The sequence below is a fragment of the Erinaceus europaeus genome, chromosome 6, assembly GCF_950295315.1.
Source record: "Erinaceus europaeus chromosome 6, mEriEur2.1, whole genome shotgun sequence".
Lineage (NCBI taxonomy): Eukaryota > Metazoa > Chordata > Mammalia > Eulipotyphla > Erinaceidae > Erinaceus > Erinaceus europaeus.
The window spans coordinates 30160995-30177693 of NC_080167.1; the positions used below are offsets into that span (position 1 = coordinate 30160995).

At 40.7% G+C, this 16699-nt stretch overlaps 1 long non-coding RNA gene across 1 annotated transcript in view; it reads right to left on the bottom strand.

The window, feature by feature from the left end:
- LOC132538904 (uncharacterized) overlaps positions 1 to 14645 on the bottom strand; it is a 243266-nt gene extending 228621 nt beyond the window's left edge. The window contains exon 1 of the long non-coding RNA XR_009550209.1: positions 14346 to 14645. This is a non-coding gene — a long non-coding RNA (uncharacterized LOC132538904). The remainder of the gene's footprint in view (positions 1 to 14345) is intronic.
- Positions 14646 to 16699: the final 2054 nt, after the last annotated feature.

Genomic DNA, 16699 nt, shown 5'->3' on the forward strand with positions numbered 1-16699 from the left:
CATTCACTCACTGCAAACTATTGGGCACTTTTGCTTTGAGATATATATTTTTTGCCCTAACTTATGGAAACATGCATACATCTGCCCTATCACATGGGACCTGGTTTATATCTAGGTTTGAGGCTTTGTTAGGAAGAGAACCAGCCAAAATGGAATTAAGGAGTCCTATGAGAAAGGAAAGATCTCACACTCTACTCATGAGCACAGAATGACAGTTCGGACTTACAGGGATGCAGGGGTTACATAGGCTCCTACTCTGAATATGGATCCCAGATCAAATAGATGGGGTTTACAGTCAACAATATTTATATACTTTTCTCATATTTGGGAGCTACTGTCTTCCCTGATCCAGTTTTCTAGCCCTTTTTCCAGCCATGACATCATCCCCCCAGACAATAACTTGGGTCCAGCTGTATATCAAATATCAGGCTCAGGCAAAAACTAATAAAGTCATGGGCCCTTTGGAATATACTGGAAATAAACCTACTAGATATTTCCAAAATGGAGACCCCAAATCCTCATCTGCAATATTCTAACCTTTAGGTTAGTCAAAAAATTGTTTGGCTTTATATGTTAACTCTTTTTTCAGCCACCAGATTTCAAATGCTACCATGATACCAACTGGACATTCCTGGGTAGATGACCCCAGAGGTGTCCTGGAGCCCTTCTTCTTCTTCTAGCGTTTTTCCTTCTTCTGTAGCTAGTCAACAGCGTCAGGTTGAGCCTGATGTAAAGTTTCGAGACCTCCTTTGAATCTGGAGAGGTGGCAGTCATTGACTATGTGGGTCATAGTCTGTCTGTAGCCGCAGGGGCAGTTCGGGTCATCTCTGGCTCCCCAGCGATGGAACATAGTGGCGCACCGGCCATGGCCTGTTCGATAGCGATTGAGGAGGGCCCAATCATAACGTGCTAGGTCAAAGCCGGGTTGACGCTTGCAGGGGTCTGTGATGAGGTGTTTGTTCTTTACCTCAGCTGGCTGCCAACTCTGTTTCCAAGAGTCTGGAACAGAGAAGTTCTGTGTAGGCGTAGGAGACCAGATTGGATGACGAGACGTCAAGCGTTGAACAGGGTGGGTGAAGATATCCGCATATATTGGCAGGTCCTGTCAAGCGTAGACGTGGGAAATGAACTTAGATGATGCCGCATCCTGACGAATATCTGATGGGGTGATGTTGCTAAGAACTGGCAGCCATGAAACCGGGGTGGAATGGATGGTTCCAGAAATTATCCTCATGGAGGAATATAATTTGGAATCGACCAAGTGGACATGGGGGCTACGGAACCATACTGGGGCACAGCTCTGCCCCACTAGGGAAACAGAAAGACAGGCTGGGAGTATGGATTGACCTGTAAATGCCCACTTCAACAGGGAGGCAATTACAGAAGCCAGACCTTTCACCTTCTGCACCCTATAATGACCCTGGGTTCATACTCCTAGAAGGTTAAAGAATAGGAAATTTATCAGATGAGGTGACAGAATATGGAGTTCTGGTATTGTGAATTATACCCCTCTTATCCTATGGTCTTGTCTGTATTGCCATTTTATAAATAAATATTTTAAAAAAGAATAATAATAAAGAGTGGGGAAAAAAAGAAAAAGAAAAAAGAAAACCCCAGGACTTGAATATGGGATATCTAATCTTTGATGACCTGATCTTAATTGATTTCGTGTGATTTTATTTTAAAGGAAACAAAAGTATTTAAAGTTCTTGTTATGACATACTGCCTCTTTAATGCCATTGTTTAACTGCTTCATCTGCCTATTTGGCAATATTTATTGATTTCTGTTTAGTCCAAGATTCTTCACTAAGTGCTGTGATCCGAGGTGGGTAAGACCACTCAATCTTCTCACTGCCTGTTTAGGGAAACATATTTAACTTACCTACAAATCATTACAGGGCAGTGTTATAAAATATTAAGTAGGATAAGACGAGTATTTGCTGCATCAATTCTGTTTGGAAAAATGGAGATGATTTGTCAAAGTTCAGGGCACCAGTATGCCGGGCTAGCTTCGCGATGGGAAAAAGACGACCAGGGACACATGACTAAGCGGAGTAACAGTATTTCTTTATTCACGAATGAACGGTTCAAAAAACTAATCTAATCTAATCTAATCACCACACAATTCTGTCCTGCCTCTCTCTCCTCCAGTGGCAGCGTCAGGAACCAAGGAAGTATGTAGGAAAGGGGCAAGGAGAAGAGGGAAGCTCGAAAAGGCAAGGACTAAACCAAAATCTCCCGGAGGCAGGGGGAGTGAGACCAAACCATTGTAACAGAATGACCATGTAACTAGACCACAACATCAAGCAATGTAACAGAAGGGATCCCAGAAGCAGAACTAGGAGCAAACCAATAATTCCTCCTTTTCTTTTTAACTAATTGACCATAGTATCAGGAGTGTGGGGTGAACAGAAACCTATATTGTGCAGGCATTTTCAAAAAATAAACTGGCACAAACATGGAGGAACAATTAAGCGAGCAACAAGAACCAGTGTGATGCCAAGTGAAGGTCTGAGGGGGGTGTTCCTTGCCTCTGTGAGCTTCTCTTGCCTCTAAGGCATTTCTTGCCTCGATGGGTGTTTCCTGCCTCTGTGGGTATTACCTAGCAAGGAGGGAGGTATGGCCTATAGAGTCCCAAGGCAGCTGGCTGCAGTCAGTCTTTGAGAAAACCAGCAGCATAATGGGAAGCTACGGTAGAGTTGTGTACCAGTAAGTCCGATAGAAGTGCTAGTTCAAAGCAGATGTCCATGGAAGAATTGCCAGGGGGGTGAAACGTTGCATGAGGAAGGTCAGCCACTGGAATTCCACTCTTTTGTAGAGAACTTGACAGCTGCAATTCACTTACTTGTGAAAGAAAAATAAAACTTGCAACAAGTTAGAAGTTTACTATAATTGATAACTCAATGATTATAATTGGTTTAAGTATCTATAAATTTGGAAGGTCTTTCTCATTTTATTTTAAGGCTCTTTAACCAATTTAAGCACAATAAAATGTGGTAAGGCAAAGAACCACTGTTAGAGCCTCAGGCATGATAATCATTAGCATAACCACTGTGCAATCTATCGTTCTTAATTAAGAAGATATTTGAGAGCTTTACTTATCAATAATGTCTTATTTAACATTTTGTTATACCTGTATAAGATGGAGACACACCGTAGGTGTGCACAGGTTTTTTAGACCAAGTTAGTTAAAATATATTGATTTTTAACTAATTTTTACCTCATACTTTAAATGTAAGTTAATTTTACCTTTATGAGAATTATGTTGAAAAGCTTTTTCATTTAACTTTTCCTGGTAAGAATGTAGCCTTAAAGTAACATTTTTAACCTTAAAGTTAATGTTTACCAAACTTCAAACACACACAAAAACATGGTCTTCAATACACAAGGAGAAAAACTTTTGTTACGAAGACATGTCATTTTAAACATGAATTTAGATCTGTACTGTCTTAATTGTTCAGGGGTGCGTTTTCCGGCGGTGGCCTCTTGCCCAACTTCACCTCCAGGAATTGCAGGGTGTGATCACTGCATGGATGTCTACATATTCTAGCTCCTCTGCCTTCAGAGCCGAGCTGGGGATCTCAGCCAGGGGACCCAGTCCCGGCAGTGAGCCCACGGTCTCTGGGTGGTCTGGGATCTTCCCAGACTTCATAGCAGGAGGGCAGGTGGGCCGGCCTTGCAGAAGACGTGGGCCGAGGTGCCCCAGGGTGGGGGCCAGGATGGGCTGCAGCTCTGCCCACCATGCCCGCCTCCCTGCTCCTGGTGGCCGAGCAGCGAGGAGAGATTCTACACCCAGCTCCCCATGTCACGTGGCAGCGGGCGGAAACCAGAGTGTGAAGAACAAAGTGTTCCAGAAACAGAGAAACTGTCTCATGAAGAAAGGGCAGAGGCCTTTGGAAACCTCTTCATAAGTAGAAAAGCAGCCCATAGTGGATAGGTAGCCAAACATCTTCACTTATCTGGGGGATGGACAGGTTAGGTCCCAAGTTGTGGCGCCATATGTCAGTCAAAGTTCAGTGCTCCAGTAGGCTGGGCTTCACAGCGAGAGACAGATGACCAGGGACACATGGCTGAGCGGAATAACAGTATTTCTTTATTCACGAGTGAACAGTTCAAAAAACTAATCTAATCTAATCTCAACCCCATTCTGTCCTGCATCCTTCTGGAAGCAACCAAGGAAGTATGTAGGATAGGGGGTGGGGAGAAGAGAGAAGCTGCAAAAGGCAAGGACTAAACCAAAATCTCCCGGAGGCAGGGGGAGTGAGACCAAACCATTGTAACAGAATGATCATGTAAACAGACCACAACATCAAGCAATGTAACAGACGGGATCCCAGAAGCAGAACTAGAAGCATACCAACAATTATTTCCTAAAAAAATTAAAATTCTCATTTTCATTATTTTACATAAAAAAGGAAGATAAAACAGATAAAAGAGCGGTGCATATGCAAATGTGCAGAAGCTTGAAAGATGCTCCATGTCCCAGGAATAAAAAAAAGGCAAAAATACTAGAACCTACTGTACATATCTAGAAATATTTGGAAATGACCTTGGGTAACCAAAGGATTTTATGCATGCTGATGAGTTTAGAACATCCTGAATTCAACTGAAGCAGCTGATTTTTCTTTTCTTAAATAAGAGCTTGAAGCCTGGGAAGATAGCATAATGGTCATGCAAGAGACTTTTCTGTGTAAAGTACAAGGTTCAATTCCCTGTACCATCATAAGCTTGAGTTGAGCAGTATTCTAGTTAAAAAATAAATATGTAGATGATAATGTTGATAATGATGGTAGGTAGATAGAGATGATAGAGAATATAGTAGGTGCTGTTCCAATTTCTTTCTTGCAAACCCATTGTGAAAGCAGTATAGAGAGCAGACTAGAGAGGTAATTATGCAAATACAATCTATTTGAAGAATGTTGCAATACTTCAGGTTAGATATTTAATAAAGGATGAGTATAAGCATCTCTTCAGAAAAAAATGAGCTATTACTTTTTTATTATTGAATGCCTAGTGATGGTTCGATCACCCAGTAGAATAGACATTTGATCATCCTCCAGTTACCACATAGGACCACCCACATGGGGGAGGCTTCAGGAGCTGTAGAGTAGTGCTGTGGTGTCTCTTCTCTGCCTTTTATGTATCTCTCCCCCTCATTATTAAAATAAGAAGAGTTCTGTCTACTGAGAGTGATAAATTGTACAACTGTGGAGCCCCAGAAAATCATTAACCCTGACAGCAATATATATACATATATGTGATTATTAATAATTATTTTAATCAAAAAATTACTCAAGGCATTCACTGTACAAAGAGTTACTTTCCCATGATCCTCTTCCAAATTTTTTTAAAAAATTTTAATAGTGATTTAATAATGATTAACAAGACTGTAAGACAGCAGATATACAACTCCATACAGGTGTCACCATGAGAGTTCCATATCCCATTCCTTCCATTGAAAGCTTCCCAATTCTCTTTTTATTATTATTATTTTATTTGTTTATTTATTTGTTTATTTATTTATTTTTAAAACCAGAGCACTGTTCAGCTCTGGCTTATGGTGGTATGGGGATTGAACCTGGGACTCTGGAGCCTTAGGCATGAGAGTCTGTTTGCATAACCATTATGCTCCGCCCTTAGCTTCCCTGTTCTCTATCCCTCTGGGTGTATGGACCAAAGACCTTTATGGGACGCAGAAGGTCTGGGTTCTATAATTGCTTCTACACTGAACATGGGTGTTTTCAGGTCAGTCCATACCGCCAGAATGTTTCTATCTTTCCATAGTTGGGTATTGCTCTGGAAAGGTGAGACTACGGAACACATTGGTGAAGTCCTCTGCCCAGGGAGGTCAGGATGGCATCACAGTAGTAGCATCTGCAACTTGGCTGAAAAGCGTACAGTTTTTTTTTAAAGAAATAAGTTAAATAAATATTTTTAATTATATCAAAAGATACCATGTAAGTGAATATTCTGAAATGTGTTTATTACTGTGCAATTTTATGATTGCCAAAAATGTGTCACCTACAACTACTTCCTAAATAAAGCATGTTCTAACATATTTAAGGATTTTCTGTTTTAATGGATTTTAAATGTATTTTTCAATTTTTTTCTTATTATCTTTATTTATTTGTTGGATGGAGACAGAAATTAGAGGAATGGGAGAGATAAAGAGAAAGAGAGACCAGGCAGGGGTAGATAGCATAACAGTTATACAAAAAGACTCTCATATCTGAAGCTCCAAAGTCCCTGATTCATTCCCCAGCACAATAATAAACCAAAGCTGATTACTGCTCTGGGGGGAAAAAGAAGAAGAAGAAGAAGAAGGAGGAGGAGGAGGAGGAGGAGGAGGAGGAGGAGGAGAAGAAGAAGGAGGAGAAGGAGAAGAAGGAGGAGGAGGAGGTGGTGGAGGAGGAGGAGAAGAAGATGGAGGAGGAGGGGGAGGAGGGGGAGGGGGAGGAAGAGGGGGAAGGGGAAGGAGGAGGAGGGGAGGAGGAGGAGGAGGGGGAGGGGAGGAGGGGAAGGGGAGGGGGAGGAGGAGGGGAAGGGGAGGGGAAGGAGGAGGGGAATGGGAGGGGAAGGAGGAGGGAGAGGAGGAAAAGGAGAAGGAGGAGAAGAAGAAGAAGGAGGAGGAGGAGAAAGGGAGAAGGAGAAGGAGAAGGAGAAGGAGAAGGAGAAGGAGAAGGAGAAGAAGAAGAAGAAGAAGAAGAAGAAGAAGAAGAAGAAGAAGAAGAAGAAGAAGAAGAAGAAGAAGAAGAAGAAGGAGACAAACCTACAGCATTGCTTCACCACTTGAAAACTTCCCCTTTCATGTGGGGACCAGGGGCTCAAACCAGGGTCCTCGTGTATTGTAACATGTGCACTCAACCAGGTGTAATACTGTTGTGATGCAATATACCAGCCAACTAAAGGAAGTTAGACACAGTGCTCCACTAATGCCGTACTGGCAACAGCATACAGTGATCTCTGCCAAAGCACAGGGATTGTAGGTGGACCAAACAGGCTTAAAAGCACAGCTAGCCAATAGGACTCTTTGGCTCCTGCTTCTTCTCCTGCTCTTCAGATGCATCTTGGTAGAGGGTGCTTGAGTTTCCCACCATGGCTGCCACTCCTGGTAACAAACAGTTGTGACGCAGCTAGCCGGTAAACTCTACAACCATGAGTAATCTGTACCTCAGCTGATAATTACTTATCTCATGGGACTCAACTTTTGATGATAACTACTCATGGACTTTATGGACCTAGTGTAATCTTAACTCCTGCTGATAATTACTTATTTTGTAGTACTTAAAATATATGTCCCATACCTCTGTACTGCCCCAATAAAACCTTGCTTTATTTAAATCCACTTCCAGCCACCCCTCACCCAAATCCATTACATACTGCTGCAGAAGCCAAAGTCTCTTCTATTTTATTTACAACACAACACCACCTGGCCTTTCAATGCATTTTTTGTTGAGGTGTATATGTGTGTTTGGTCAAGAAGATTTCTGCTTAATTAAGATGTAGAAAGTTGTCATGTACATTTGGCTCTCCAGAAAAACTACAACACTTGTTAAACAGTAGTAATATTTCTGCCACACCTAAAGAATATGAATATGTTAATCATTTATACTCTTAACTGCACAATAGTCAGAAGTTCTAGGATATACATCCATACTATACTATTCAGCCATTAAAAAGGATGGCAATATTTCCTGTTGTTCAGTTTGGTAAGCTCTTTATAAATTCTGGTTGTTATCCTTTTGTCTGATGTGTGGCATATAAAAACAAAACAAAACAAAAAAAGATCTTATACAAAAATGGGGATAGGACATGAACAGAATATTCACCAAAGAGATCTAAAAAGGCCAACAGAAACATGGAAAAACGCTTCTAGTCATTATTTGTCAGACAAATGTAAATAAAGACAACAAAGAGATACCAATTTCTCCTGTGAGAATGTCATACATCAGAAATAATAACAACAATAAATACTGGAGAGGTTGTGGAGACAAAGGAACCCTCCTGCTCTGCCTGTGGGAATATAAATTAGTTCAGCCTGTGTGGAGAGCAGTCTGAAGAACTCTCTGAAGGCTAGAAATGGACCTTCCTTATGACCCTGCAATTCTTCTCCTGGGGATATATCCTAAGAAACCAAACACACCCATCCAAAAAAGATATGTGTACACCTATGTTCATAGCAACATAATTTGTAATAACCAAAACTTGGAAGTAACTCAGGCGTCCAACAATAGATAAGTGGCTGAGAGAGTTGTGCTCTATATACACAATGGAATATACTACTCAGCTATTAAAAATGGTGATTCCACTTTCTTCACCTTATCTTGGATGGAGCTTGAAGGAATTATGTTGCATGAGATAAGCCAGAAATAAAAGGATGAATATGGGATGATCTTTCATAGACAGAAGTTGATAAACAAGAGCAGAAATATAAAGCAGAACATGGGACAGCACCTATGAGCCCCACCCACTCCAGAGCCTGACTAGATAATCAGCCTGATTCATGATAACTTTGGACCTGGAGCCTGGTTGGGTAATTTTTCTGAATGACCTTTACTGAAAACTCTAAAAATACATGCAATCTGTCTGCCTTGTCAAATAAAACAAAATAAATAAAATAAAATGCAAAGCAGAACTTGGACTGGGTTTGATCTATTATGCTAAAGTAAAGAACTCAGTGGACTCTGGTGGGTAGGAGGGAGCTTTCAGGTTCTGGTACATGATGGTGGAGGAAGACCTAGCTGGGGGGAGGTTAAAGTTGTTTTTTTTTATTTAAGAAAGGAAACATTAACAAAATCATAGGAGGGGGGGTACAACTCCACACAATTCCCGCCACCCAATCTCCATATCCCATCCCATCCCCAATAGCTTTCCCATTCTCTGTCCCTCTGGGAGCATGGACCCAGGGTTGTTGTGGGTTGCAGAAGGTGGGAGGTCTGGCTTCTGTAATTGCTTCCCCGCTGAACATGGGCTTTGACTGGTCAATCCATACTCCTAGTCTGCATCTCTCTTTCCCTAGTAGGGTGTGTCTCTGGGGAAGCAGAGCTCCAGGACACATTGGTGGGGTCTTCAGTCCAGGGAAGCCTGGCCGGCATCCTGATGGCATCTGGAACCTGGTGGCTGAAAAGAGAGTCAACATACAAAGCCAAACAAATTGTTGAACAATCATGGACCCAAAGACTGGAATAGTGCAGATGAAGTGTTGGGGGGTATTCCCTGCAAACTCTAGTGTACTTCTGCTTTCAGGTATATATTTTTCCCCTAGTTTATGGGCACGGGGGAACCTATGCTCTATCTCAGGGGACCTGAACTATATCTAGGTTTGGGGACTTTACTGGGGCTCGGAACACCTGGAATGGAGTTAGAGAATACTATGAAAGGAAAGTTCTCACCCGAGTGATGAAGCTGAAGTGTTGTCGTTCCACACCTGAAGTCTCTGGACACATTCTGAAGTGAAGCATGCTGGGGTGGCACTCATTGCGTTGATTAGGTTACAATCAGCAGATGCAATATTATTTATTAAGAATTGGGAGAAACATACGGGAAAGTGGGCCCTACCCTAGGGTACCAGGACTGGGGGAAGTTTAGGCTCTATAGTGGAAATGTGAGGTTCCTGCTGTTTTAGGGTTCAAGAAAACAATGGATAGTTACTGTTATCATCACATTATTTGGTAATTGGGTTAACTTTGAAAAGTCCCTTTGTTAGACATACAATCAATTTCCCCTCTCATATTAATTAAATTGTGATTTATATGACTACAATTTAATAGGTGTATACATAAACACCATTCCCATCACCAAAAGATTGTGTCCCATTCCACCCACCCATCCCCACCCCCCCGCCAGCCCAGGAAGCCGAATGTCCACCCTCCCCCTCACCACAGGGTTTTTACTTTGGTGCCCTATAGAGTATTTTTTTTAAAATTGAGAAATTCACAACAAGATAAACACAGACTTAAAGTGAAAGGATGGAAAACTATCATACAGGCTAACGGACCACAAAAAAGGGCAGGAACAGCCATTCTCATCTCAGATATGATAGATTTTAAATTAAATAAAGTAATAAAAGATAGGCAAGGACAGTACATAATGATTAGAGGATCAATCAGCCAAGAAGACTTAACAATTATTAACATCTACACACCCAACGAGGGGCCATCTAAATACATTAAATATCTACTGAAAGAATTTCAAAAATACATCAATAGTAATACAATAATAGTAGGAGACTTCAATACCCCACTCTCACACTTAGACAGATCAACAAAGCAGAGAACCAATAAAGACACAAGAGAATTGAATGAAGAGATCGACAGACTAGACCTCTTGGACATTTTCGGACTCCTCCACCCCCAAAAACTGGAATACACCTTCTTTTCAAATCCACATAACACATACTCAAGGATAGACCACATGTTAGGCCACAAAGACAGCATCAATAAATTCAAGAGCATTGAAATTATCCCAAGTATCTTCTCAGACCACAGTGGAGTAAAACTAACATTTAACCACAAATGTAAAATTATTAAAAGACACAGAATTTGGAAACTAAACAACATGCTCCTTAAGAACCACTGGGTCAGAGACTCACTCAAGCAGGAAATTCAAATGTTCCTGGAAACTAATGAAAATGAAGACACAACCTATCAAAATATTTGGGACACAGCTAAAGCAGTACTGAGAGGGAAACTTATAGCCATACAATCACATATTAAACACCAAGAAGAAGCTCAAATAAACAACCTTATTGCACACCTCAAGGACATAGAGGAAGAGGAACAAAGGAACCCTAAAGCAACCAGAAGGACAGAAATCACTAAAGTTCGAGCAGAAGTAAACAACATCGAAAATAAAAGAACCATACAAAAGATTAATGAAGCCAAATGTTGGTTCTTGGAAAGATTAAACAAAATTGACAAACCCCTAACCAGACTCACCAAAAAAAAAAAAAAAAGAGAGAAGACTCAAATTAATAGAATTGTAAACGATGCAGGAGATATCACAACTGACACCACAGAAATCCAGAGAATCCTGCAAAACTTCTATAAAGAACTATATGCCACCAAGCTAGAGAATCTGGAAGAAATGGAACAATTCCTAGAAACCTATGCACTTCCAAAACTGAACCAAGAAGAACTACAAAATCTAAATGCATCAATCACAGAAAAAGAAATTGAAACCGTTATTAAGAATCTCCCCAACAACAAAAGTCCTGGACCAGATGGCTTCACAAATGAATTCTACAAAACTTTGAGGAAACAGTTAATACCCATACTTCTTAAGCTATTCCATAAGATTGAAGAAACAGGAATACTCCCTTCCACCTTTTATGAAGCCAACATCACCCTGATACCAAAAGCTGATAGGGACAGAACAAAAAAGGAAAACTACAGAACAATATCTCTGATGAACATAGATGCCAAAATATTTAACAAGATCTTGGCCAACCGGATACAGCAACACATCAAAAAGATTGTTCATCATGACAAAGTGGGATTCATCCCAGGAATGTAAGGCTGGTTCAACAACCGTAAGTCAATCAAAGTCATTCACCACATCAATAAAAGCAAAGCCAAAAACCACATGATTATCTCAATAGATGCAGAGAAAGCCTTTGACAAAATCCAACACTCATTCATGCTCAAAACTCTACAAAAATGGGAATAGATGGGAAATTCCTCAAGATAGTGGAGTCCATATATAGCAAACCTACAGCCAACATCATACTCAATGGACAGAAGCTGAAAGCATTCCCGCTCAGATCGGAGACTAGATAGGGCTGTCCACTGTCACCGTTACTCTTCAACATAGTATTGGAAGTTCTTGCCATAGCAATCAGGCAAGAGAAAGAAATCAAAGGAATACAGATTGGAAGGAAAGAAGTCAAGCTCTCACTATTTGCAGATGATATGATAGTATACATAGAAAGACCTAAAGAATCCAGTAGAAAATTACTGGAACTTATTAGGCAATATAGCAAGGTATCAGGCTACAAAATCAATGTACAAAAGTCAGTGGCATTTCTTTATGCAAACACTAAATCTGAAGAAGAAGACATCCAGAAATCACTCCCATTTACTGTTTCAGCAAAATCAATAAAATACCTAGGAATAAAGTTGTCCAAAGAAATGAAAGACTTGTATGCTGAAAACTATGAGTCGCTACTCAAGGATATAGAAACTGATACCAAGAAATGGAAATATATTCCATGCTCATGGATTGGAAGAATAAATATCATCAAAATGAATATTCTCCCCAGAGCCATATACAAATTTAATGCAATTCCCATCAAAGTTCCACCAAGCTTCTTTAAGAGAATAGAACAAACACTACAATCATTTATCTGGAACATGAAAACACCTAGAATTGCCAAAACCATCTTGAGGAAAAGAAACAGAAATGGAGGCATCACACTCCCAGACCTTAAACTATATTATAAAGCCATCATCATCAAAACAGCATGGTACTGGAACATAAATAGGCACACAGACCAGTGGAACAGAATTGAAAGCCCAGAAGTAAATCCCAACACCTATGGGCATCTAATCTTTGATAAGGGGGCCCAAAGGATTAAATAGAAAAAGGAGGCTCTCTTCAATAAATGGTGCTGGGAAAACTGGGTTGAAACATGCAGAAGAATGAAATTGAATCACTTTATCTCACCAGAAACAAAAATCAACTCCAAATGGATCAAAGACCTGGATGTCAGACCAGAAACAATCAAATACTTAGAGGAAAACATTGGTAAAACACTTTCCCACCTACACCTCAAGGACATCTTTGATGAATCAAACCCAATTGCAAGGAAGACTAAAGCAGAAACAAACCAATGGGACTACATCAAATTGAAAACCTTCTGTACATCCAAATAAACTATTAAACAAACAGAGAGACCCCTCACAGAATGGGAGAAGATCTTCACATGCCAGACATCAGACAAGAAACTAATCACCAAAATATATAAAGAGCTCAGCAAACTTAGCAACAAAAAAGCAAATGACCCCACCCAAAAATGGGCAGAGGACATGAACAAAACATTCACCTCAGAGGAGATACAAAAGGCTAACAAACATATGAAAAACTGCTCTGGGTCACTGATTGTCAGAGAAATGCAAATTAAGACAACACTAAGATACCACCTCACTCCTGTAAGAATGGCATACATCAAAAAGGACAGCAGCAACAAATGCTGGAGAGGATGTGGGGACAGAGGAACCCTTTTACATTGCTGGTGGGAATGTAAATTGGTACAGCCTCTGTGGAGAGCAGTCTGGAAAACTCTCAGAAAGCTAGACATGGACCTTCCATATGATCCAGTAATTCCTCTCCTGGGGATATACCCCAAGGACTCCATAACACCCAACCAAAAAGAGGTGTGTACTCCTATGTTCATAGCAGCACAATTCATAATAGCTAAAACCTGGAAGCAACCCAGGTGCCCAACAACAGATGAGTGGCTGAGAAAGCTGTGGTATATATACACAACGGAATACTACGCAGCTATCAAAAACAATGAACCCACCTTCTCTGACCCATCTTGGACAGAGCTAGAAGGAATTATGTTAAGTGAACTAAGTCAGAAAGATAAAGATGAGTATGGGATGATCCCACTCATCAACAGAAGCTGACTAAGAAGATCTGAAAGGGAAACTAAAAGCAGGACCTGATCAAATTGTAACTAGGGCACCAAAGTAAAAACCCAGTGGTGAGGGGTAGACATGCAGCTTCCTGGGCTAGTGGGGGGGTGGGAGTGGGCGGGAGGGATGGGTCACAGTCCTTTGGTGGTGGGAATGGTGTTTATGTACACTCCTAGCAAAATGTAGACATATAAATCAGTAGTTAATTAATATGAGAGGGGGAAAATCAATTGTATGTCTCAAAGTTTCTCAAAAGACAAACTGAATCTTTTTAATATATAGGCTGTGTATTTGATATGTGGACTCTCTCAAAAGCCTAGACCAAGTAGATTAGAAGCATCCAATAGCACAGCTATATACAAGATACTGGATACTATACAGCAAACCATAACAAAAGGACTTTTCAAAGTTAACCCAGTTACCAAATAATGTGATGATAACAGTAACTATTGATTGTCTTTTTGAACCCTAAGACAGCAGGAACCTCACATCTCCACTATAGAGCCCCTACTACCCCCAGTCCTGGAACCCTTGCATAGGGCCCACTTTCCCGTATGCGTCTCCCAATCCAAACCAAATAATATTGCATCCACTGATCACAACCTAACCAATGCAACGATTGCCACCTCAACATGCTTCACCTCAGACTGTGTCCAGAGACTTCACGTGTGGAATGACAACCCTTCAGCTTCATTACTCGGGTGAGACCTTTCCTTTTTTTTTTTTAAATTTATTATTTATTTATTTATTCCCTTTTGTTGCCCTTGTTGTTTGTTGTAGTTATTATTGTTGTTGTTGGATAGGACAGAGCGAAATGGAGAGAGGAGGGGGAAGACAGAGAGAGGGAGAGAAAGATAGACACCTGCAGACCTGCTTCACCGCCTGTGAAGCGACTCCCCTGCAGGTGGGGAGTCGGGGTTTGAACCGGGATCCTTACTCCGGTCCTTGTGCTTTGCGCCACCTGCGCTTAACCCGCTGCGCTACAGCCCAACTCCCGAGACCTTTCCTTTTATAGTACACTCTAATTTCATCTCAGGTAGTTCACTTTCTAACAAAGTCCCATAACCTATAGAGCAGTCTGGAAAACTCTCAGAAGACTAGACATGGACCTTCCATATGATCCAGTAATTCCTCTCCTGGGGTTATACTGCTCTATTCCTATTTTCTGGTTCCTATTTATTAAACATTTTGTCTTGCCTCATAACTATCTTTCAGACATCAAGTTGCTGATGTTACTATGATTCCATTCTGAACTCCACAGGTGGATGACTTCACCAATGTTCCACAGAATCTTACCTCTCCAGAGCCCTACCCCAGTAGGAAAGACAGAAATAGACTGGGAGTATAGATCACCCTGTCAGTACCCATGTCCAGCAGAGAAGAAATCACAGAAGCCAGAACTCCTACCTTCTAAACCCCAAAAAGTATTTTGGTCCATACTGCCAGAGGGGAAGATGACTAGAGAGCTCTGAAATTCAATTCCATTAGGACCCAGAGAGAGAAGAGGAAAAAAGGGAAAGACATTCTGAAGCACTTATATATATATATAGCTATGACTTAAAATGGAAGAGAAGATAGGACCATAGAAAAAAATACATAGAGACAGATAGATATATAGTTATAGCAATAATAGTTAACCCATATCTGTGACCCTGGGAGAATCACTGAGGTCTCCAATGGAAGAAATGGGGACAAAAAACTCTGGTAGTGGAACCAGTGTGGAATTGTGCCCTTGTTATTTTGTAATTGTGTAAATAACTAGTAAAAAAGAGGTTTGAATAATCCTATATATAACCACTAAAATATTAATTACTAATTAAATATTTTTCAACAAAGTAAAACCTAGTACTTGCTGATTTTAGTGAATTTTACCATACATTAAATTAAAAAGAAGAACAAATATCTATCATTCTCATATTTTTCTCAGATATGTGAAGAGGAGAAAGCTTGCTTGTTTCTTCTTTGTGCCTTCTGCCCTTCACACTAAATATACTACAAGGAACTTGTAGACAGGATGTTTGTATGTTTTTTTCTCCACACATATATTATAGAACATTACTGCTTAAAGGTAAGAGGGACTTGGAGACTCAAAATTGTCAGGTTTAATGGCCAGTGGGTGACTCAGCAGGTAGAACTCAGAATTTCCAAGCAAAAGGAGATCAGTGCTTTGGTCTCTTCTATCCATTCTCCTTCTCCTCCTCCTCTGCCTTCTCTTCCTCTTCTTCCCCCCCCTTCTTCTCTTCTTCTTCTACTTCTTCTTTGTCTTCTTCTTTTTCTTCTTCTACTTCTTTGTCATCTTCTTTTCTTCTCTTTGTCTTCTTCTCCTTCTATTACTCCTCCTCCTTCTTCTTCTCATTCTTCTCTTCTTCTGCTTCTTTGTTTCCTTCTTCTTCTTCTTCTTCTTCTTCTTCTTCTTCTTCTTCTTCTTCTTCTTCTTCTTCTTCTTCTTCTTCTTCTTCTTCTCCTCCTCCTCCTCCTCCTCCTCCTCCTCCTCCTCCTCCTCCCCCTCCTCCTCCTCCTCCTCCTCTTCCTCCTCCTCCTCTTCATTCTCCTCCTCCTCCTCCTCCTTCTTCATCTTCTTCCTCCTCCTCCTTCTCCTTCTCCTTCTCTTTACTCATAAAATATATAAGTAATCTTTTGGGAGTTGGGCTGTAGCTCAGCTGGTTAAGCGCAGGTGGCTCAAAGTGCAATGACTGGTGTGAGGATCCCGGTTCGAGCCCTGGCTTCCCAGCTACAGGGGAGTAGCTTCACAAGCAGTGAAGCAGGTCTGCAAGTGTCTACATTTCTCTCCCCCTCTCTTTCTTCCCCTCCTCTCTCCATTTATCTCTGTCCTATCCAACAATGATGACAACAATAACTACAACAATAAAACAAGGGCAACGAAAGGGAATAAATAAAATAAATATTTAAATATATATAAGTAATCATTTAAAAAATCATATTAAAGGAACAGGGAAAAATGTTATATTAAATATTGGCACCTCCCCCCTTGGGCTTGAAAACAAAAGATAAGTAAAAGAAACCGTATTTCCTAGTAAAACAAAAAAGAAACATCAACTACT